At 45.4% G+C, this 24757-nt stretch overlaps 1 long non-coding RNA gene across 1 annotated transcript; it reads right to left on the bottom strand.

Moving 5' to 3' along the window:
• Nucleotides 1–220: 220 nt before the first annotated feature.
• Nucleotides 221–22895, bottom strand: LOC120979251. Its single transcript, XR_005774261.1, has 3 exons — nucleotides 22885–22895; nucleotides 13111–13118; nucleotides 221–418 (listed from the first exon to the last, which is right to left on the bottom strand). It is a non-coding gene; the product is annotated as an uncharacterized LOC120979251 (long non-coding RNA).
• Between the last annotated feature and the right edge of the window lie 1862 nt (nucleotides 22896–24757).

Raw genomic sequence — 24757 nt, 5'->3', positions numbered from 1 at the left:
AACACAATGATGGCTGCACGCGTTTCTTTGCAGGTCACCATGGTTAACAATGGAAAGAACAATGATTTCAAGCATCACCCTCCTTTTAACATGTCAAGTCTGCCATTTTAACCCAATCAGCCTGACATAATGATCTCCAGCCTTGTGCTCGTCAACATTCTCACCTGAGTTAACATGACGATTACTGTAATGATCTCAGCAGGTCCTTTAATGACAGCAATGAAATGCAGTGAAAAGTTATTTTTTTGGGGATTTAAGTTAATTTTTCATGGCAAAGAAGGACTATGTAATTCATCTGATCACTCTTCATAACATTTCTGGAGTATATGCAAATTGCTATTTTAAAAACTTCAAGCAGCAACATTTCCAATATCCAATATTTTATGTGATTCTCAAAACTTTTGGCTACGACTGTACACTGGCCAGCTGGAAAATTGATATCCAATGACCGTGTAATCTACCTTAAGCCACATACTTGTTCTTTTATGTACGTTGAATGCATAATTTTTGGGACCTGTAGTACACTGGCCAGCTGGAAAATTGATTTTCAATGAACGTGTAATCTACCTCCAGCCACATACTTACAGTGGCGGAAATAATTATTTGACCCCTCACTGATTTTGTAAGTTTGTCCAATGACAAAGAAATGAAAAGTCTCAGAACAGTATCATTTCAATGGTAGGTTTATTGTAACAGTGGCAGATAGCACATCAAAAGGAAAATCGAAAAAATAACTTTAAATAAAAGATAGCAACTGATTTGCATTTCATTGAGTGAAATAAGTATTTGAACCCTCAAAAAAAGACTTAATACTTGATACTTGACTTAATACTTAATACTTAATAACAAAAAAAGACTTAATACTTGGTGGAAAAACCCTTGTTTGCAAGCACAGAGGTCAAACGTTTTTTGTAATTGATGACCAAGTTTGCGCACATTTTAGGAGGAATGTTGGTCCACTCCTCTTTGCAGATCATCTCTAAATCCCTAAGGTTTCGAGGCTGTCTCTGTGCAACTCTGAGCTTGAGCTCCCTCCATAGGTTTTCGATTGGATTAAGGTCCGGAGACTGACTAGGCCACTCCATGACCTTAATGTGCTTCTTCTTGAGCCACTCCTTTGTTGCCTTTGCTGTATGTTTTGGGTCATTGTCGTGCTGGAACACCCATCACGACCATTTACAGTTTCTGGCACGTGGGAAGGAGGTTGTCGCTCAGGATTTCACGATACATGGCTCCGTCCATTTTCCCGTTTATGCGAATAAGTTGTCCTGTGACCCTTAGCAGATAAAAACACCCCCAAAGCAAAATGTTTCCACCCCATGCTTGACGGTGGGGACGGTGTTTTGGGGGTCATAGGCAGCATTTTTCTTCCTCCAAAACACAGCGAGTTGAGTTAATGCCAAAGAGCTCTATTTTGGTCTCATCAGACCACAGACCTTCTCCCAGTCACTCTCTGAATCATTCAGGTGTTCATTGGCAAACTTCAGACGGGCCTGCACATGTGCTTCCTGAGCAGGGGGACCTTGCGAGCCCTGCAGGATTTTAATCCATTGCGGTGTAATGTGTTTCCAATGGTTTTCTTGGTGTACTGTGGTCCCGTGCTAATTTGAGGTCATTAACTAACTCCTCCCGTGTAGTTCTAGGATGCTTTTTCACCTTTCTCAGAACATCTGACACCCCACGAGGTGAGATCTTGCGTGGAGCCCCAGAGCGAGGTCGATGATGGTCATTTTGTGCTCCTTCCATTTTCGAACAATCGCACCAACAGTTGTCACCTTCTCTCCCAGCTTCTTGCTAATGGTTTTGTAGCCCCATTCCAGCCTTGTGCAGGTCTACAATTTTGTCTCTGACATCCTTGGAAGCTCTTTTGGTCTTTCCCATGTTGGAGAGTTTGGAGTCTGCTTAATTGATTGATTCTGTAGACAGGTGTCTTTTATACAGGTGACTAGTTAAGAACAGGTGTCCTAATGAGGGGTGACTAATTGAGTCGAAGTGTCTAACCACTACTGTGGGAGCCAGAACTCTTAATGGTTGGTAGGGGTTCAAATACTTATTTCACTCAATGAAATGCAAATCAGTGCTATCTTTTATTTAAAGTTATTTGTTTCGATTTTCCTTTTGAGTGTTATCTGCACTGTTACAATAAACCTACCATTGAAATGATACTGTTCTGAGACTTTTCATTTTCTTTGTCATTGGACAAACTTACAAAATCAGTGAGGGGTCAAATAATTATTTCCGCCACTGTACTTGTTCTTTTATGTAAGCTGAATGCATAATTTTTGGGGCTTTTAGACACTGGCCTTCTCGAACATATTGATATCCAATGATTGTGTAATCTACCTTCAGCCACATAACTTTCTTATTCATTTATGTACACTGAATGCAAAATTTTTGGGACCTGTAGTACACTGGCCTGCTAGAAAATTGATATCCAATGACGTGTAATCTACCTCCAGCCACATACTTACTTGTTCTTTTATGTATGCTGAATGCATAATTTTTGGACCTGTAGTACACTGGCCTGCTGGAAATTGATACTCCAAATGACCGTGTAACCTACCTCCAGCCACATACTTACCTGTTCTTTTATGTAAGCTGAATGCATCATTTTGGGGACTATTAGTGCCACTGGCCTTATGGAAAATTGATATCCAATGACCGTGTTATTACTCCAGCCACATACTTACTTGTTCTTTTATGTACGCTGAATGCATAATTTTTGGGACCTGTAGTACACTGGCCAGCTGGAAAATTGATATCCAATGGCCATATAATCTACCTTCAGCCACATACTTACTTGTTCTTTTATATACGCTGAGTGCATAATTTTTGGGACCTGTAGTAGACTGCAGCATGAGAAGAACACAGAGTGGTGAGGTGGCAACAGCATGAGGAGACCACAGATTGGCCCAATGACAGAGTGGTGAGGTGGCAGCAGCATGAGGAGACCATGGAGAGTGGTGAGGGTGGCAGCAGCATGAGGAGACCACAGAGTGGCCCCAGTCGACATAGTGGTGTGCTGGCAGCAGCATGGGGATACAAACAGAGTGGTCAGGTGGTGTTACGGTGGGGAGTTAGGGAAACCCCCCCACCATACAATGTAAGAGGATAACTGATAGCTGCTAGGCCAAGAAGCCAGAAATGGGGAGCAGGTCAGCTCTTATAGCGTTCCCTATCTCTCACTAACTCTTTGCCGTATGAGCGGACCCCCGATGGTAGGACGGACTCAACCCTGGGAAACTGGGACCCTGAGTCACCCTGATAATACACTCAGATAGGAGCAGGGAGCAGACGTCCTGTTCATCCTAGACACAAAAGAACAAGAGTCTATTTAGACTAATAGCAGAGAAAAGGAGAGACCATACACAGCAAGAGGCATTGGAGGTAAGAACACAGACAACAACACTTACCTGCAAAGTCTCCACGACTGGAACCCGTGCATACATACAGTAGCCCTAACACAAACAGGACGCCATATCAACAACTCACACAGGTATCCAGCACACCAGACTTCGCCAGAACCCCCATGCGGCAAGGTGCACGGCAGCCCCAGGCAGCCAGTGCAAACAGGCTAGTGGTTCACCCCTCCAGGAAACCACCCCCTTCCGGAGGACACAACACACAGGGAAAAATATCTTACATACATGCAGGGACAAACACCAACAACACGCCCAGACATGTAACAACAATCAAGACATACAACACACCCTGAACATAAACCCAGACCTAAACATACAAGTGAGGTAGGGTATAAGGAGCATACAAAAGGAAGACAATTATGTCCAACAAGGTGGCCTTAAGGACTGGGCAAGTTCACACAGGAAAGGAGCAAAGCGCCAACACCAAGCAAGGACTGGAGTACAACCTGACTCCAGCCAGGAAGCACAGGTAATATCCACATAGTGGCCGCACCCAGGACATACCTAAATCCCCACCAGCTACAAGATTAACCCCTCGCTCACAAACAGCAGGGAGACACACCTTAAAGGGGAAATGCACGTGCAAACCGACAACAACACGTTGCCACCGGCAACCAGTCTGCATGGCCAACCGTGTCAGGTCAATGTAGTGAGGTGGCGGCAATACCAGTACAAGCTGAATATGGTGGGTGGACAGTAGGAGCACATGGCAGCAGGTGTGTGGCCATCAGGCAGTTGGCAGCATCAGACTAGTAGCTGAAGCAGGTAGCCAGAAGAAACTGTTCTTTTTTGACAAAGTTTAGGTAGTAGGCTCCATGGATGATTAGTCTGATACATCAAGCACATGGTGTAGTGAAAATCCTGGCTGATCCACACTTGATTTATAGTGATGTCGGAACATAAAATTTTCGTTTGCAAACGCACCGAACGTAAAATTTCTGCAAATGTTCGCGAACGGGCGCAACGGGCGAAACCGCCTTAGACTTCAATAGGCAGGCGTATTTTTAAAACCCACAGGACTCTTTCTAGCCACAGTAGTGATGGAAAAGTTGTTTCAAGGGGACTAACACCTGGACTGTGCATGCCGGCAGGGGGATCCATGGCAAAACTCATGGAAAATCATGTAGTTGTCGCAGAGTTGGATTTAATCCATAAAGGGATAATCACCTAACAATCCAATTTTTTTTTTTAACAACGTGGTTTTTAAAACATCCAGTGTGTGTATACGATAAGGTATGATGTTGTATCGATCAGGTAGTGTAAGGGTTACGCCCTCTTCACAGACATTGACAGACCAAACTCCCCTTTTAATGCCCGCAAACAGTCCATTTGCCAACCGCAAACTCCCCATTTGTTCAAGGTTGGATACAAGCTAGCCATGTCCGTTGATGTCATTGAAGGTTTCTTCCTCCACCCACGCCAGTAAAACACCAAGGGTCCCGAAAGGTGAATTGAATTGATTTTTCGAACGGGGAGATGGTTAAAAAAACGCCTGGCTCCCTCCCCTTTGTTTGAATCCACGGTCACGGCGTCTGTGCAGTTGCAATTTACTGCCCCCCCACCCGATATGAGTGGTATTTTCTGTAGTTCTCTCTTCTCATCAGTTTAATCCCTGTTACGTCCCCAATCTGGGGTCAATTTATTAAATAGATTTTTTCGAACGGGTGAGATGGTTAAAAAAAATGCTGGCTCCCTCCCCTTTGTTTGAATCCACGCCACGGTCACTGCGTTCTGCGCCGTGCAATTTACTGCCCCACGCGATATGAGTGGATTTTTCTGTAGTTCTCTCTTATCATCAGTTTAATCCCTGTTACGTCCCCAATCTGGGGTCCATTTATTAAATAGATTTTACGAACGGGGAGATGGTTAAAAAAAATGCTGGCTCATCCCTTTGTTTGAATCAACGCCACGGTCACTGCGTCTGCGCGTGCAATTTACTGCTCCACCCGATATGAGTGGTATTTTCTGTAGTTCTCTCTTCTCATCAGTTTTAATCCTGTTACGTCCCCAATCTGGGGTCAATTTAATTAAATTGACTTTTCAAACGGGGAGATGGTTAAAAAAATGCTGGCTCCCTCCTCTTTGTTGAATCACGCCGACGGTCACTGCGTCTGCGCCGTGCAATTTACTGTCACACCCGATATGAGTGCTATTTTCTGTAGTACTATTCTCATCAGTTTAATCCCTGTTACGTCCCATATCAGGGTTGGGATTGCCTTTGTGTGAAACAATTTAGGCGGGTACCTTCGACTGCCTTCACAGTGGACAGACCAAACTCTGATACACCAAAATGAATTGATTTTAGGAACCGGGAGATGGAAAAAAGCACGCTTGGTCGGTGTCACGACTGTGACTGATCCAGACAGGTCTGGGAGGAGAAGGTCGCAGCGACTTGCTACTCGCGATAGCTTGTGAGTTTGCTCCGTGGTTCAGGGTATGTATCCAGGTTTTGCCTTGTGAACCTTTTTGTCCTGACTGGAGTTTGTAGGCATCCTTCTCAGGTGAGTCCTGTCTGCCACTCCCAGATTACTATATTAGTTTCAGTTTCACTTGCAGTCATTGCAGATATAGTCCTTACTTCCAGTGCTACTCTGACCTTTGAAGGAGATCGTTTGATGGTGTTGCTGTGGAGCTCTTGTCCGGCAGTGGACTGTCGTGTTTGGGATCGCCTTCTCTGCTCGTGCCTGGATTAAGTCTATCTCTGCTGTTGTTTGTTTGTTGCTGTCTTCCCCCTGTTGTTTTCTAGACGTGAGTGATGGTGACTAGCGCTCACATCGGCTTTCCCCCAGTCCAGTCTTGTTAGGGTGGACTAAGGGTTTAGGCATCCTGCTCCACCGCACGGGTTCACACCCCGTCTAGGGTATCAGGGCAGACAGGTGCCAGCTTAGGGTTAGTCAGGGGTGGCCCATTCTATTTCCCATCCGTAGATAAGGGTCCCCCTTCCCCTCCGTCTGGTGCGACACGACTGCTGCTGGGATAGCGGTAGTGACAGTATTATCTGGCCTTTTAAAAAAAAAAAAAAAAAAGTGACATTTCTTTTTTTTTTTTTTTTTGCTTGCTGTTTTGCTTTGTATTTTGTCTGTTCCACTATGGATCCGGTTTCGGTTTTGGCGAAACAATTACAGGGGTTATCCCTTGAAGTGGCAGGATTAAAAGCATACAGTGCTGCAGAGCAATCCTTGGGTTCCACCGTTGCTACGGGAAACAAGGTATCCTGAGCCAAAAGATGGCTTTACTGATAGGTTCTCAGGAGGGAGAGACCAATTTGTAACCTTCAGAGAAGCTTGCAAATTGTTCTTCAGGTTACGCCCTAGATCCTCCGGCGGTGAGGAACAACGGGTGGGCATTGTAATTTCTCTCCTGCAAGGAGATCCTCAGGCTTGGGCTTTCTCCCCTACCATCAGACTCTTCGGCCTTCGATCAGTGGAGGAGTTTTTTGAAGCCCTGGGTCTCGTATATGATGACCCGGACAGGGTCTCACTGGCTGAGTCTAAGCTACGTAGACTTCGGCAAGAGAACCGGTCTGCTGAACTATATTGTTCCGAATTCCGTAGGTGGGCTACTGATACGTTATGGAACGACTCGGCCCTTAGAAGTCAGTTCTGCCAGGGGTTGTCTGAAAATTAAAAGACGCGCTGGCTGATACGAGGTCCTGGGTCTCTTGAGGCTGCTATGTATCTGTCCATAAGAATCGACAGACGACTCAGGGAAGAGACTATTAAATTTCACGGAGGCCTTATAGGGCAGGGATCGGTCTGTTATGGTCCAGTCGAACCAATGCAATAGGGGGCGCCACTAGACGCGTGAATCCTCCTAAGTTCCGCCGTAGGTCAGAGGTTTGTTTTCATTGTGGGGGAGGGGTCATTTTGTAAGGTTTGTCCCTCAGAATCAAGAGACCAAAACAAAGGAGCCGCCGGAAAACTAGAGTCCCCAGATTGTGCGGAGGAGAACAGTCTGGGCGTATTCATTTCCTCCATACGCATGTCTCAGTTTTTGTTGTCCGCTACCGTTGAGGCGGGCAATAAAACTGAGATCTGTTCCATCTTTTTGGACAGTGGGGCGGGGGGTCAAACTTGGTGGATTCACGGTTTGCTCAGGCTCTGGGTTTTACTCCGGAAACCGGTATGCAGAACTATTCCTGTTTTTGCCATCGCTCCTCCCCTCTTACTCAGAGAGAGTTAACTCAGATCATCCATAATATCCATCTGCAGGTAGGGGACCTCCATAAAGAGCATATCTCTTGTTATGTCCTGGACGGTCTTCCGGCTCCTATGGTATTGGGGCTTCCCTGGCTGGTGACTCACAATCCAGTGGTGGATTGGCAGGCCGGGGAGATTGTGGAGTGAACATTGTAAGGACAACTGCTTAAGTAGTAGGTGCTCTACACTCTCTGTAACATTCTTTACCTGCCTTACTGTCAGATTTTTATGGATGTGTTCTCTGAGAAGGGGTTGTCAGGGGTTACACCTCATCGTCCATATGATTGCCGATTAATCTATTACATGGGGCAAAACTACCCTAAAACCAGGTATACAATCTTTCCGGCCGGAGAGGAAGGCTATGCAAGATTTTATTTCGGAGAGTTGGCTAAGGAACATCAGACCCTCTTCTTCACCCGTGGCTGCAGGGTTCTTTTTCGTTAAAAGAATGATGGGGCGCTGGTCCTTGCCTGGATTTCGGGAATTAACCGGGATAAACTATCCGAGATCCCTATCCTCTTCTCTCATTCCCGACCTCTTTAATCAGGTTGCTGGTGCTAAATGGGTTCTCCAAAATGGATCTCAGAGGAGCCTATAACCTGGTTCGCATCAAAGAGGGGGATGAGTGGAAAACGGCTTTTAATACTCCGGAAGGGCATTTATGAAATCTGGTCATGCCTTTTGGTCTTACTAATGCGCCTGCGGTGTTCCAACATTTTGTCAACGATATTTTTAGTCACCTTATCGGGATGTCGATTTGTGTGATATATCTTGATGACATCCTGGTCTATTCCCCGGATCTGGATACACATAAGATCCATGTGAGACAAGTGCTGCAGATATTAAGGGCCAACAAATTGTTTGCTAAATTAGAGAAATGTGTGTTCGCCGTAAAAGAACTGCCATTTCTGGGGTATGTGTTGTCAGATTCAGGTTTCCGCATGGATCCAGAGAAAGTCCGGGCGATTATGGACTGGGATCTGCCTGAGAACCTGAAGGCATTGCAACGCTTCCTGGGGTTTGCCAATTTTTATAGAAAGTTTATAAAGAACTATACCTTGGTGGTCAAACCACTGACGGACATGACCCGAAAGCGATCCGATTTTTCCAAATGGTCACATGCAGGCAAAACTGCCTTTACATCTCTGAAGGAGAGATTCATCTCAGCCCCTATTCTCGTACAGCCAGATTTCTCGCTTCCTTTTATTGTAGAGGTTGACGCATCAGAGGTGGGGGTGGGAGCGGTACTATCTCAGGGCCAGTCCCCTGGTGAATGGCGTCCGTGTGCTTTCTTTTCGAAGAAGTTGTCTACTGCAGAAAGGAACTATGATTAAGTTGGCCTTTGAGGAGTGGCGTCATTTTTGGGAGGGGGCGGTTCATCCCGTCACGGTGATTACTGATCACAAAAACTTATTATATCTGGAGTCTGCTAAACGTCTCACCCCTAGACAGGCTCGGTGGTCGTTATTTTTTACTAGGTTTAATTTTGTAATAACCTATCGCCCGGGGGCAAAAAATACTAAGGCGGATGCATTGTCCCGAAGTTTTCCTGGAGGGGGTGATGTTGATGTACCAGAGCCCATTTTGCAAAAGGGGGTGGTGGTCTCTGCATTACACTCAGGTTTGGAGGGGAGGGTTTTGGATGCTCAGGGGGACGCCCCGCCCTCCTGCCCCTCGGGTAAACTGTTTGTGCCAGAAAATTTACGACTGGAGATACTAAAAGAACACCATAACTCCACACTGGCAGGACACCCAGGTAGTACGGCAACCTCTGAGTTAGTGTCTCGTCGGTTCTGGTGGCCTAAGTGGCGCCAGGAGGTGTTGAATTTTGTGTCTGCATGTGCTACCTGTGCTCGTTCTAAGGTAGATCATACTCGTCCGGCAGGGCGTCTTTTACCTCTGGCCATCCCCAACAGGCCTTGAACGCACCTATCAATGGATTTCATTACGGATCTACCAGTATCAGTGGGGAAGACTGTTATTCTTGTAGTTGTTGACAGATTCAGTAAAATGGTGCACTTTATTGCTCTTGCCGCATTGCCTAATGCTAACACACTGGCCCAGGTTTTTATTGACCACATCGTGAAGCTTCACGGGGTCCCTTCGATATTGTTTCGGATCGTGGTACCCAATTTGTTTCTAAATTTTGGAAAGCTTTTTGTTCTCGTTTAGGGGTTCATCTGTCGTTTTCTTCATCTTTCCATCCACAGTCCAACGGTCAGACTGAACGTACCAATCAAAACCTAGAGACATATTTGAGATGCTTTGTTTCCGAAAATCAGGAGGAATGGTCATCTTATTTACCTTTAGCCGAGTTTGCCATTAATAATCGTCGTCAAGAATCTACCGATAAGTCACCATTTTTTGGTGCGTATGGTTTCCATCCTCAGTTTTGTACGTTTAGTGAGGGGGGCCGTCTGGGATTCCCGAGGAGGAACGATTTGCGTCTTCACTTTCTTCAGTGTGGCAGAGTGTGCAAGAAAGTTTGAAGAGAATGGGTGGTAGATACAAACGTGTGTCTGATAGGAAGCGCTCTGAAGGTCCGGACCTTGGGGTGAATAACTTGGTGTGGTTGTCTACCAGAAATATCAAGTTGAAGGTTCCCTCGTGAAAATTAGGTCCGAGATTTATTGGTCCTTATAGGGTAATTAAGATTATTAACCCGGTGGCTTTTCGTCTGGAGCTACCTCAGACTCTAAGGATCCATAATGTCTTCCACAGATCTCTGCTTAAGAGATATGTAGAACCTCCTGAACCATTGCCGCTACCGCCTCCACCGGTGGTTGTTGATGGCAGTCTTGAGTTTCAGGTAGAAAAGATTGTTGATTCACGATATGTTCGCCGCTCTCTTCAGTACCTGGTGCACTGGAAAGGTTATGGTTCCGAAGAGAGAATGTGGGTTCCAGCATCAGAGATAAAAGCGGACAGACTCATTCAGGCTTTTCATAGCTCCCATCCGGAGAGGCCTGGTCTTGAGGGTCCGGGGGCCCCTCGTAGAAAGGGGGGTACTGTCACGACTGTGACTGATCCAGACAGGTCTGGGAGGAGAAGGTCGCAGCGACTTGCTACTCGCGATAGCTTGTGAGTTTGCTCCGTGGTTCAGGGTATGTCATCCAGGTTTTGCCTTGTGAACCTTTTTGTCCTGACTGGGAGTTTGTAGGCATCCTTCTCAGGTGAGTCCTGTCTGCCACTCCCAGATACTATATTAGTTTCAGTTTCACTTGCAGTCATTGCCAGATATAGTCCTTACTTCCAGTGCTACTCTGACCTTTGAAGGAGATCGTTTGATGGTGTTGCTGTGGAGCTCTTGTCCGGCGTGGACTGTCGTGTTTGGGATCGCCTTCTCTGCTCGTGACTGGATAAGTCTATCTCTGCTGTTGTTTGTTTGTTGCTGTCTTCCCCTGTTGTTTTCCTAGACGTGAGTGATGGTGACTAGCGCTCCCATCTGCCTTTCCCCAGTCCAGTCTTGTTAGGGCGACTGAGGGTTTAGGCATCCTGCTCGCCGCACGGGTTCACACCCCGTCTAGGGTATCAGGGCAGACAGGTGCCAGCTTAGGGTTAGTCAGGGGTGGCCATTCTATTTCCCATCCGTAGATAAGGGTCCCCCTTCCCCTCCGTCTGGTGCGACACGACTGCTGCTGGGATAGCGGTCGTGACAGTTGGTCCTCTTACTCCCAAGTTGGGGCACTGCGCGTGCACGGAGCAATGTGCTGTGACACCCTATATGAGTGGTGTCTTAACTAGTACTATTACTATCAGTTTAATCCCTGTTACGTCCCCTATCCGGGGACGTGTATCGAATTGATTAACCATTGTCGAATTAACAAACCATTACGACATCCTGGAATAATTTAGTTCTGAGCTTTGTACTTGCATTGTATTGGAATTGAAGGGGATTTTTTAAATTATCTGCATTATTTCTAATAAACTATTAAGAGACTTTATTATGATTTTTTTATTTTATGTATTAAAAACCCACCCATACAACTTATCATCTGGGGTGTGGCAACATTGCCAACACACTCATAGAGGTGATGATCGCTTCAATGTGATATGCAAGCCCCTTCACCACAACAAGGTAACGATCACGAAGGGGAATTGACACTTGTATGTGCCTTTTTTTGTTTGTTTTGTTTTTGCAGCCACAGTGCAGGACCAGAGGCCAGAAAAATTAGGCATGTACACATGCCTGAAAAATAATGTTATTGTTGCAGCCGCTGTTGTAGCAGCGGCCGGAAAAATTGATGTTTTCAAGGCAGAAAGGTGACTAAAACATTGCGGCTTGAACCCTAGTTTGTGGCGGAGAATTCACGAAAGTCATCCGGTATGCAGACATTAAATACAGCAGCGTGGGGACCATTTTGAGGCCAAGGCATGTCATCAGGCCCTTTGTTAGTCAAACGTATCCCCCACTGTCAGTCCCTTCGGGATCCATGCCTCATTCATCTTAATGAAGGTGAGGTAATCAACACTTTTTTGACCGAGGCGACTTCTTTTGTCAGTGACAATGCCTCCTGCTGCACTGAAGGTCCTTTCTGACAGGACACTTGAAGCGGCCAGAAGTTCTATCGCAAACTGGGATAGCTCAGGCCACAGGTCAAGCCTGCACACCCAGTAGTCAAGGGGTTCATTCCTCCTCAGAGTGTCGATATCTGCAGTTAAGGCGAGGTAGTCTGCTACCTGTCGGTCGAGTCGTTCTCTAAGGCTGGATCCCGAAGGGGTGTGGCGATGTGTAGGACTGAAAAAGCTCTGCATGTCCTCCATCAACAACACATCTGTAAAGCGTCCTGTCCTTGCCGCCGTGGTCGTGGTAGGAGGAGGATTACTTTCACCTCTTCCCCTGTTAGATTCCCGTTGTGCTGTGACATCCCCCTTATAAGCTGTGTAAAGCATATTTTTTAGTTTTGTTTTGAACTGCTGCATCCTTTCTGACTTTCGGTAAGTTGGTAACATTTCCGCCACTTTCTGCTTATACCGGGGGTCTAGTAGCGTGGCCACCCAGTACAGGTCGTTCTCCTTCATCCTTTTTATACGAGGGTCCCTCAACAAACATGACAGCATGAAAGACCCCATTTGCACATGGTTGGATGCCGAGCTACTCCTTTCCCGTTCCTCGTCCTCACTGATGTCATTGATGGTCTGTTCTTCACCCCAGCCACGTACAACACCATGGGTCCCAGATAGGTGACAACAACGAGCACCCTGGGATGCCTGCTGTGGTTGGTCTTCCTCCTCCTCAAAACCACATTCCTCCTCTGACTCCTCTTCCTCACACTCCTCTTCCAGCGTTGCCGCAGGTCCAGCAAGCGATGATGACAAGGCTGTTTCTGGTGGTGATGGTGACCACAACTCTTCCTCTTCACGCTCATCTACAGCCTGATCCAGCACTGCCTACAGGCATTGCGCATGAGCGTCCAGTAACGTGGCAAAAAAATTCCCAGCTCCGCAGAGGCTGTCCTAGCACCCAGGTCATACAAATACTCGTTGACGGCTTTTTCTTGTTGGAGCAGGCGGTCGAACATTAGGAGTGTTGAATTCCAACGTGTCGGGCTGTCGCAAATCAAGCGCCTCACTGGCATGTTGTTTCGGCGCTGAATGTCTGAAAAGTGCACCATGGCCTTGTAGGAACGCCTGAAATGGCCACACACCTTCCTGGCCTGCTTGAGGACGTCCTGTAAGCCTGGGTACTTAGACACAAAGCGTTGTACGATGAGATTCAACACATGTGCCATGCACGGCACATGTGACAACTTGCCCAAATTCAATGCCGCCAACAAATTGCTTCCATTGTCACACACCACTTTGCCGATCTCCAGTTGGTGCGGGGTCAGCCACTGATCCACCTGTACGTTCAGGGCGGACAGGAGTGCTGGTCCGGTGTGGCTCTCTGCTTTCAGGCAAGTCAACCCCAAGACAGCGTGACACTGTCGTATCCGGGATGTGGAATAGCCCCTGGGGAGCTGGGGGGATTGAGTTGATGTGCAGCCAGACGCCACAGCAGAAGAGGACTCAGCCGAGGAGGTTATTGAAGAGGATGGAGTAGGAGGAGTAGAGGAGGTGGCAGTAGGCCTGCCTGCAATCGTGGCGGTGTTACCAACTCCGCTGCAGAGCCACGCATTCCATGCTTGTCAGCCGTCAGCAGGTTGACCCAATGCGCAGTGTAGGTCATATACCTGCCCTGACCGTGCTTTGAAGACCAGGTATCAGTGGTCAGATGGACCCTTGCCCCAACACTGTATGCCAGAGATGCCATGACTTCCTTTTCAATCACTGAGTAGAGGTTTGGGATTGCCTTTTTTTTAAAAAAAAATTAGTCCGGGTACCTTCCACTGTGGTGTCCCAATAGCGAATTTTTTTTTTGAAGGCCTCAGACTCCAAAAGCTGGCGGGCTAAGAGTTCCGTCAAGCCAGCTGTCAGACGCCGGGCAAGGGGGTGACTCTGGGACATTGGCTTCCTACGCTCAAACATTTCCTTTACAGACACCTGACTGTGGGCAGATGAGATGGAACTGCTGAAGGTGAGAGGCGGAGTGGCGGATAGTTGAGAGGGTATCAAGGAGGACAGCAGTGGTTGACGTGGCTGAAGATGCTGGACCAGGAGGAGGATGATGGCTTTGAGGTTGTGTGCTGCTTCTACTCGTCATCATGTGTTGATCCCATAGGCGTTTGTGATGTGCGATCATGTGCCTTCGCAAGGCAGTTGTACCTAGGTGGGTGTTGGATTTCCCACGACTCCGTTTCTTTTGTCACAGGTTGCAAATGGCATCGCTGTTGTCAGAGGCAGACACACAAAAAAAATGCCACACTGCTGAGCTTTGCAATGACGGCATTCTGGTGGTGGCAGCAGCATGTGTTGATTGGTGTGCTGTCTGGCTGACCCCGGGTGCCGATACATGCTGTCTGACTGTGCCACTAGCTCCTTGCGATGACCTCCCCCTGCTTCCAAATCGTCTCCTCCTTCTCTCTGTCTCCCCTTCTGAACTTTCCCCCTCTTCTTCTTCTCTTCGAGCAGGCACCCACGTGGCATCCATGGACACATCGTCATCATCAACCACTTCACTTGTATCTGACACCTCGGCAAAGGAAGCAGCAGCGGGTACAACATCATCATCATCACACTGTACGTCCATGTGTGTAATGATGCCTAACTGAGACATATGCCTGCTATCTCCATCCTCTGGCAATAATGGTTGCGCATCACTAATTTCATCCAAATGATGTGTAAATAACTCCTCTGAGGGATCAAGTGAAGCGGCTGTGGTGGCTGTGGTGGTAGTGGTGGTGGCGGCGGGCGGGAGAGTGGTAACTTGAGAGCAGGTGACCAAAGCTGAGCTGGAGGAGGATGGTGTGTCAAGGTTCTTAGCGGAAGCTGTTGAAGATTGGGTGTCCTGTGTAAGCCAGTCAACAATTTTCTCAGAATTTTTTGGGTTCAGGGTACGTGGCCTCTGAACACTGGGCATTATTCCATGGCCAGTGGAAATCACAGCACCACGAACACGACGGCCCCTGCGGCGTGGCCTGCATTTGCCTGTCATTTTTTATTAGATAAGTGTTACTATGCGTGCAAGGTACTGTGCCACCCTATATAAGTAGTGGGCACAGTACAGTCTGTGTGGGCCTGACACACACTGGCTTGCAACTGTGATTATATCACAGAAAAATATTAAATAGAATATTTTTTTATCTGCAAGGTATTTGTGAGTGAGTGACACCCTGTAACGGTATAAGTAGAGGTCTAGCCACTAGCCAGTGGCCACAATACAGTCTGTGTGGGCCTGACACACACGGGTTTGCAAATGGGATTAGATCACAGAATTTTTTTTTATAGAATTTTTATTTATCTGCGAGGTATTTGTGAGTGAATGACACCTTGTAACAGTATAAGTGGAAGTCTAGCCACTAGCCAGCAGACACAATACAGTCTGTGTGGGCCTGACACACACAGGCTTGCAACTGTGATTATATCACAGAAAAATATTAAATAGAATTTTTATTTATCTGCGAGGTATTTGTGAGTGAATGACACCCTGTAACAGTATAAGTGGAAGTCTAGCCACTAGCCAGTGGACACAATACAGTCTGTGTGGGCCTGACACACACGGGCTTGCAAATGGGATTAGATCACAGAAAAATATTAAATAGAATTTTTTTTATCTGCGAGGTATTTGTGAGTGAGTGACACCCTGTAACGGTATAAGTGGAGGTCTAGCCACTAACCAGTGGCCACAATACAGTCTGTGTGGGCCTGACACACAAGGGCTTGCAAATGGGATTAGATCACAGAAAAATATTAAATAGATTTTTTTTTATCTGCAAGGTATTTTCTGTCACACCCTGTATGAATGGTGTGCACACAGTACTGTCTGTGACTGAGCCTGCAGCCTCTCACACACGGGCAGGCAACTGCAATATATGTATATATAAAATAAAATTAAAAAAGCAGACTGATGTACCAGCCCTGAAAAGGGCTTTTTGGGGTGCTGTCAGGATGCTGTCCTTAGAGCAGATGAGTCTGTGGACACAGTACACTGCCCTAGCTAACGCTTTCCCTATTGAATCAGCAGCAGCAGCACTGTCCCTCCTCTCACACACGGGCAGGCAACTGCAATATATGTATATATATATAAAAAAAAAAGCAGACTGATGTACCAGCCCTGAAAAGGGCTTTTTGGGGTGCTGTCAGGACGCTGTCCTTACAGCAGATGAGTCTGTGGACACAGAACAATGCCCTAGCTAACGCTTTCCCTATTGAATCAGCAGCAGCAGCAGCACTGTCCCTCCTCTCACTGAGAATGCAGATTCCGAATGAATCTAAAATGGATGCTGTCCAGGAGGTGGGAGGGTCTGGGAGGGAGGGTCTGCTGCTGATTGGCTGGAAGGTGTCTGCTGACTGTGAGGTACAGGGTTAAAGTTTACTCAATGATGATGTATAGGGGGCGAACCGGACATTGCATATGTTCGCCTGCCGCGGCGAACGCGAACAAGCAATGTTCGCCGGGAACTATTCGCCGGCGAACTATTCGGGTCATCTCTATTGATTTATCTTCACAAAGGTAAGTTTCTCCACACTGCTGGCCGGGCAGGAAAGCTTGCCCAGGCCAAACTCGGCCAGTTGCAGCCACAAATAGAGTTTGGCTGCCCAGTAGTCCAGGGGATCTTCGATGTGCGGTGGCAGAGTGCACTCCAAGTATGCCACAACCTGCTGGTTCAGGTTCTGCTCTATGTCTTGTATTTAATTAGAGTAGGAAGTTCTGATCAGGCGCAAATCACTGTAGAGTTGGTCTTTATATGGATAAATCTTCTTTATTGCATGAATTCCAAGAATGTGTACATAGAACAACGCGTTTCGGGGCTCCAAATGTCCCCTTCATCAGGTCAATAGGTAATAATTTAACAGATAGCAGTCAGATATTTATATGGATAGAAAAAAACGCCAAAAAACAGCATACCTGGAGACTGCCCACACATAGGAGGGGCTAGTCCCAGGTGTGCTGGTATTACATTAAAAAAACACACAATTTTACACAAAGGAAAGGATCTTGTTGCCCCACTAGTTTAATACATTCATCCCTTAGTAGAAACGATAAATATGTGTATAATAAATGTATTTCTAGACACACATGACCGCCTCTCTGTAGACATGTGATAGGGGCGGGCCGACTCAGAGTGTCCCTGGCGATGGAGCGCTGACACATGCGCTCCAACTACCCACGGAGATCCGGCAGTACAAGAGTCATGTGATCGCAACTAAGCGGTCACATGACTGTGTCCATTGCAACCCAGACGCCTGAGTGCGTGGATGCCGTGCCTGATGTATTTAATTCGAACGGCACTCAAACATATGGGTTCACGCAGAGAACCAATATAAAATAAAATAGTGCAATTTATTAGAACATAAAAACATACATAAACATAATCGTGGGATAGGTAAAGCAGTAGATGGACTATCTCATATATCAAGTCCGCAATGATGCAGGTATGTATAGCAGCTTAGTTAAATCAAACCAACTGAATGGACATATATGTGGATAAAGTCCCGTTCTTATGCTGGAAACTCCTGTTAGACAAAGTTCATGGCAAACAGTGTCATATTAGAATTTGTTAAGTACTCACTATTTGGTAGTGCGCAGCTCTGTGGCGTCCCACATGTCAAGGCGCTTACCTCTGTGTCGATTCAGTCAGATACAGACGGCAGAGTATGATTACTTGCTGATGTCATAGGTCGGAACTCCGTTGGATCACTTCTATTCTCGCGAGATAAGCTCGTATAATACAGACTCAAAATCGCGGCTTGAAGGTCGCAATAAAACTTTGGTCTTTTTATCGATAGAATCAGAGTTTACCTTCCTTTCATATATTGCTATTAGTAGCTTGCCGTTGATATAATCTCTCAACAGTGCATGGCCATGCTTAAAATTTCGGACTCTTTATGAATATGCCATCGATACCAGACGCGTTTCAAAATAGATCCCTATTTCTTCCTCAGTAGGATTAAACATTTTTTGCAGTGAATTGTGTATGTATATTTTTGCATCTGCACAATGTATCATTTTGTGTAAGATGTTCTTGTGGTGCATGCGGTCCGCCCCGGCATCCTCCAATGTACGCATTTTTTGCTGGGGATTGCCTTTGTCTGCGGACCTCATGCAGAGGAATTGCTCCCCCGGTTATAGACACGCTACAGTGTCTGGGTTTGGAGCATTTTCACCCGTTTAGGCCACTTTTTTCTGTGAGTTTTTAACAGTTAAACAAAACTCAATATTTATTACCCCAATTCTGCAGTTTACAGAAACACCCCATATGTGTTCGTAAACTAAGGTACGGGCACAAGGCAGGGTGCAGAAGAAAAGTACTGCCGTATGGTTTTTGGAAAGCAGATTTTGCTGGACTGGGTTTAGACACCATGTCCTATTTGAAGCCCCTCTTATGCACCTCTACAGTAGAAACTCCAAAAAGTGACCCCATTCTATAAACTATGGTATAAGGTGACAGTTTTATGAGTACTATTTTGGGGTACATATGATTTTTAGTCTCTCTATATTAAGTTTTTTTTGGCACAGTTTTAATTTTTTGCTTATTACGTTAATCTGATAGATTAGATCATGTACTATTTTTATAGAGCAGGTTGTTAAGGACACAATGATATCAAATATGTCTACTTTCTTTGATTTATTTTTACATAATAATTTTTTTGTTCAAAAATGCTTTATTTTTGTGTTTCCATTTTCTGAGCGCCATATATTTTTTTTTTTCGATGATCCTCTTGTGCAGGGGCTCATTTTTTGAAGGAAGAGTTGATGTTTTTATTGGTACCATTTTTGGCTACATATGATTTTTTTGATCATTCAATATTACACTTTATGGGGCAAGGTGACCAAAAAATTTGTTTTTATTTTTTACAGTGTTCACCTGAGGGGTGAGGTCATGTGATATTTTTATAGAGCAAGTTGTTATGGACACGGCGATACCTAATATGTCAACTTTTTTATTTATTTTACTTTAATACAACAATAGCATTTTTCAAACAAAAAAAATGATGTTTTAGTGTCTCCATAGTCTGAGAGCTATAGTTTTATTTTTTTTGACTGATTGTCCTAAGTAGGGTCTCATCTTTTGCGGGTTTGATTGGTATTATATTAGGGGGCATACGCCTTTTTGATCGCTTGGTGTTGCACTTTAGGTGACAATTTCTTTTTTGTCCGTTTTTATTTTTTACGGTGTTATATGTGATATTTTTATAGAGTAGGTTATTACGGATATTAGGTTATTACCTAATATGTCTACTTTTTTATTTATTTCACTTTAATACATTAATAGCATTTTTGAAACAAAAAAAATATGTTTTAGTGTCTCCATATTGTGAGAGCTATAGTTTTTTTTGTTTTTGGGCGATTGTCTCACTTTTTGATCGCTTGGTGTTGCACGTTTTGTGATGTAAGGTGACAAAAAATGGCTTTTTTGACACAGTTTTTATTTTTTTTACAGTGTTTATTGGACGGGTGGATCATGTGGTATTTATAGAGCCGGTCGTGGCGATACCTAATATGTGTGTTTTTTTATTTTATTATAAAATCTGGTGTTTTTTTTTTTTTTTACTTGAAACTTTATTTTTTTATTCCAAACTTTTTTTTTTAAGCTTTATTTCTGCCACACTCCGGGACTTAAACTTTTGGGGGTCTTATCCCCTCTGCAATGTATTACAATACATCTGTATTGTAATGCATTGCCTGTTAGTGTATTAAACTGAGTAATGGGGCTGGATCTCCTCAGCCCCCGTAGAAAGCAGGCCCCCATGCCATGCAAGGCATTGGCAGCTTCTGCACGGCATCAGGCTGCCTTTTCACCCATCGGGTCCCTGCCACAATAGCGCGGGGACTCGATGGGCTCCTTCACCCGCTGCTAACCCCTTCTATGCCACGGTCAGCGCTGACCGCAGCATAGAAGGGGTGAATCCACTGGCATCGACTTTCACAGCGATGCCGGTGGATACAGCAAGTGCCCGACTATCAGGGACTGCCGGGCTCCTGCAGTGTAACTTTACCGCAGAACGGCATTTAAGACGTATTCAATCAAAATTTATGGCAGAACGCTGTCACGACCGCTATCCCAGCAGCAGTCGTGTCGCACCAGACGGAGGGGAAGGGGGACCCTTATCTATGGATGGGAAATAGAATGGTCACCCCTGACTAACCCTAAGCTGGCACCTGTCTGCCCTGATACCCTAGACGGGGTGTGAACCCGTGCGGCGAGCAGGATGCCTAAACCCTCAGTCGCCCTAACAAGACTGGACTGGGGAAAGGCCGATGGGAGCGCTAGTCACCATCACTCACGTCTAGGAAAACAACAGGGGAAGACAGCAACAAACAAACAACAGCAGAGATAGACTTATCCAGTCACGAGCAGAGAAGGCGATCCCAAACACGACAGTCCACGCCGGACAAGAGCTCCACAGCAACACCATTAAACGATCTCCTTCAAAGGTCAGAGTAGCACTGGAAGTAAGGACTATATCTGGCAATGACTGCAAGTGAAACTGAAACTAATATAGTATCTGGGAGTGGCAGACAGGACTCACCTGAGAAGGATGCCTACAAACTCCCAGTCAGGACAAAAAGGTTCACAAGGCAAAACCTGGATGACATACCCTGAACCATGGAGCAAACTCACAAGCTATCGCGAGTAGCAAGTCGCTGCGTCCTTCTCCTCCCAGACCTGTCTGGATCAGTCACAGTCGTGACAAACGGCTAATAGGACGTACGTATATTTCCTATTAATACACCCCGTAAATGACTGTATCACACCGCACTTGCACCCCAATAAAAAGCAAGGTTTGCTGGAAATACTGAGCTATCATTTAGTGCAATTTGGATCCCCAGTTAGTGCAGCAAGGTGTAATAGAATTGCTCCTATTACCCAGGCTGTGCACTCCCCTATTGGACCCTGTTCTCCTTTTATAGTGTAGATAATGCCCCCCTATTCTTTCCCTACACTATGAATAATCTTTCCCTGAACTTATAAACCATTTTTTTAGCACAATAAAGTGTTTCCTAGCACTGTCCCTAGCGCCTGTCACATCTCTCCCTGTACTAAGTACACTGGAAAATGTCAGAATCCAAGATGGCTGAAGCTATTTATAGGGCTTTGATATCACAGTTGCTGGCTGGCTGCTGATTGGCTGCATGCATGGCATTGTGGGTGATCCCTCGTTCCCAGAGTTCTTTTTGCTCCTAACATGTGCAGCAGCTATTTTAGGAAAAAATTTGATTTGTTACCACGAAGTGTTAGGTTCGGTGTGAATCGAATGTTTCCTGAAATTCTAATCACATTCACTTCATCAACTTCGATTTGCTCATCTCTATAAATGACATTAATGCATATGAAAATGTGTAGAAATCTGAGTCTCACTTCCTTCTGGGATTCGCATTCCCACCTATACCTTGGTTGAACTTATGTCTTTTTTCAACCGTATTAACGATGTAACATCTCCTCCCTCATTTCCGTCTACCACCCTACTTGTGCTCTCCGTTCTGTTAGTGACCTAAGAGTAACATCCTCCATAATTCATACCTCTCACTCCCATCTTCAAGCCTTTTCTTGAACTGCACCTACTGCCCTGGAATATCAGGTCAATTCCCAACTTCTCCACCTTCAAACATGCCTTAAAAAACACATCTTTTCAGGCAGCCTTATTAAGCTAAATAAAATGACTATTCCCTGAGTAAACCTCTCCCATACCAACTCCTCTGGCCTGAACTCGATTGTCTAACAGTCCCAAACCTAAAGCAGATTGGCCGGTACCACTCCTTTCAGTTCAATTCCTCATAGATTGTAAGCTCTTGTGAGCAGGATCCTGACTCCTAGTGTTTCAGTTGTATATTAGCCAATTACTTTTGTTTTATACATGAACCCTATGAATTTGCAAAGCGCTGTGGAATATGGTGGCGCTATATAAATAAATATTATCATTATTATTATATTATTATTATTATGTATCCTAAGAGAATTAAGTAATGTCATAGCAAGACCCTTATTTCTGATATTTAAGGACTTTATACTGACAGAGTGTTTCACAGGATTGGCGCATAGCAAATGTGGTGCCAATATTCAAAAAGGGTCCAAAATCAGAGCCTGGAAACTATAGGCCAGTAAGTTTAACATCTGTCGTGGGTAAACAGTTTGAAGGTTTTCTAATAGATCCTATCTTGGAGTACCTCAATGAAAATAAGCAAATATTGCCATGACAGCATGGCTTCATGAGGGATCGGTCATGTCAACCTAATTTAATCAGTTTCTATGAGGAGGTAAGTTCTAGACTAGTGTTGATCGAGCACCGTAGTGCTCTGGGGCTCGGGCCGAACACATTGTGATATTCGGGTGCTCCACCGAGTACCTGAGTATAATGGAAGTCAAAGGGAGAACCCGAGCATTAAACCAGGTTCCCCCTGCTCTGAAGAGGGGAGGGTGCCTGGTTCATAAGAAAATGGCAGAAATTGTGGGTAACACCACCGAAATGGTTCTGTAACAGCATGGGGAGGATGTATGGATGCATATTGGACTTGCTGGTCGCTGCTGGGAACTATGTTGTCCGAATAGTACGCCATTTTTACATAATGACAATAATACTTACAAAACCAAGGGGGAAAAAACGATTTTAGAGGAAAAATTTATAGAAAACATTCTTTCCTGAATATTTACTTGTATATAAAGTGCAAGTGCTGCCAAAAATTACAAGGAAGAGGCATTCCGATACACCCTTAGTTACACATAAAGAAGAGCATCATACACACCCTTTAAAAATGATGATTGATGGCCTGCTGGTGACCCTCAAAAACATTAGGAGCAAGGGCCTGCTGATCTGACAATCTAAAACATTATGGGGCTGTGGCCTGCTGCTGCTTTGGGGACTCTAGTTAACCTGGGGCCGATGGCACGTCCCCGTGACGGCGACGATCCATTCGGATGTCTGGCCTATCAACTTTCGATGTAATTGTCAGCTCAAAACCATTGTAAACTATGGGTAATGGGGAATCAGTGTTTGATTCCGGAGATGGAGCATGAGAAATGGCTACCACATCCAAGGAAGGCAACCGGGTGGCGCGAAAATCACACACTCCCGACTTGTGGAGGTAGTGACGATAAATAACAATACAGGACTCTTAAGATGCCCTGTTATTGGAATGAGTAATAAAAAATCACAGGGAATGTCACTGCAGTATTTTGGGTGAGGAAACGTTCTACAGGAGAGGCCCTGCTGCCGCTTTGTTGACTCTAGATAACTTCTGCCTGATTGCACGTCCCTGTGACATCCACAATCCATTTTTACATCTTCCCTATCAACTTTCGATGTTCTTTTATGCGCCTAACATGGTGACCACCAGTAACGGGGAATCATTGTTCGATTTCGGAGACGTAGCCTGATAAATGGCTACGGCTACTACTTCAAAGCAAGGCAGCATGAGTTGCGGGCCTGCAGGTGAGCTGACCTTGTAAAAGATTTGAGTTGCGGGCCTGCAGGTGAGCTGACCCTGTAAAACATTATATGCAAGTGCCTGCGGGTGAGCTGACCCTGTAAAACATTATATGTGAGGGCCTGCAGCTGAGCTGACCCTCTAAAAAATTCTATGCGAGGGCCTGCATGTGAGCTGACCCTGTAAAATATTTAAGTTGTGGGCCTGCTGATGAGCTGAGGTGGAACTGACAAACCCAACTTGATTTTGATGGCTACATTAATCTGCAGGTGACTGTCATACAGCTCTACAGATTTGTTTCAATCTGCATCTTTCTCAACAATCTGTGGCCTCAGTCTTTTATCCAGACTCAGTCATTGTGCCACTATGTGGCCTCCTCATGCTTCCATCGCCACACCATGTCACCTTGCCACTCATTTTTATCACCATGCTGCTGCTGATGCTGCTTAAAAGGCCTTAAACTGATCACCAGACCTACAATTTAATTAAGGTTTTGTAATCAATAAACCCAACTAGCTTTTGTGGGCTGCATCAGTGGTGTAGCTATAAATGACCGGGCCCCACAGCAAATGTTTTAATGGGGCTCCATCCCACAGTAATTTTTTAGCAACCCCTTCCTTTCATGCCGCCCCCAATTCTGTGGCTAGTAAAGATCGCTCTCTCAGACCAGGGCCGGAAGCTGTTCCATCCGTTTTATACACTGTCTATACTGTCACTGTATATAATTTCATTGTGTAATACTCTTGAGGGGGCCCTGACCAAATCCTTTATTCCTCCTCCTCCTGGGTGGGCCCCTTCTGGGTCAGGGCCCTAAAGCTGCAGCTTCCGCTGCTTCCACTATAGCTACGCCCCTGGTCTGCAGGTGACCATGCTGGTGCTGCTTAAAAGGCCTTAAACTGATCACTAGGCCCACAATTTAGTTAAAGTAAAAAATTCATTTTATAGGAAAAATTGAAAACATTATTTTCTGTATATTTACTTGTATATAAAGTGCAAGTGCTGCCAAAAATTACAAGGAAGAGGCACTCCGATGCAACCTATATATCACATAAAGGAGGGCCTGGTGAGCTGACCCTGTAAAATATTTGAGTTGCGGGCCTGCAGATGAGCTGACCCTGTAAAAGATTTGATTTGCGGGCCTGCAAAAGATTTTAGGTTTGGGCCAGATT

This window comes from Bufo bufo, chromosome 9 (assembly GCF_905171765.1).
Source record: "Bufo bufo chromosome 9, aBufBuf1.1, whole genome shotgun sequence".
In the NCBI taxonomy this organism is placed as follows: Eukaryota; Metazoa; Chordata; class Amphibia; order Anura; family Bufonidae; genus Bufo; species Bufo bufo.
The sequence above is the reverse complement of the archived record's forward strand: the minus strand, read 5'-3'. Positions and strand labels throughout refer to the sequence as shown.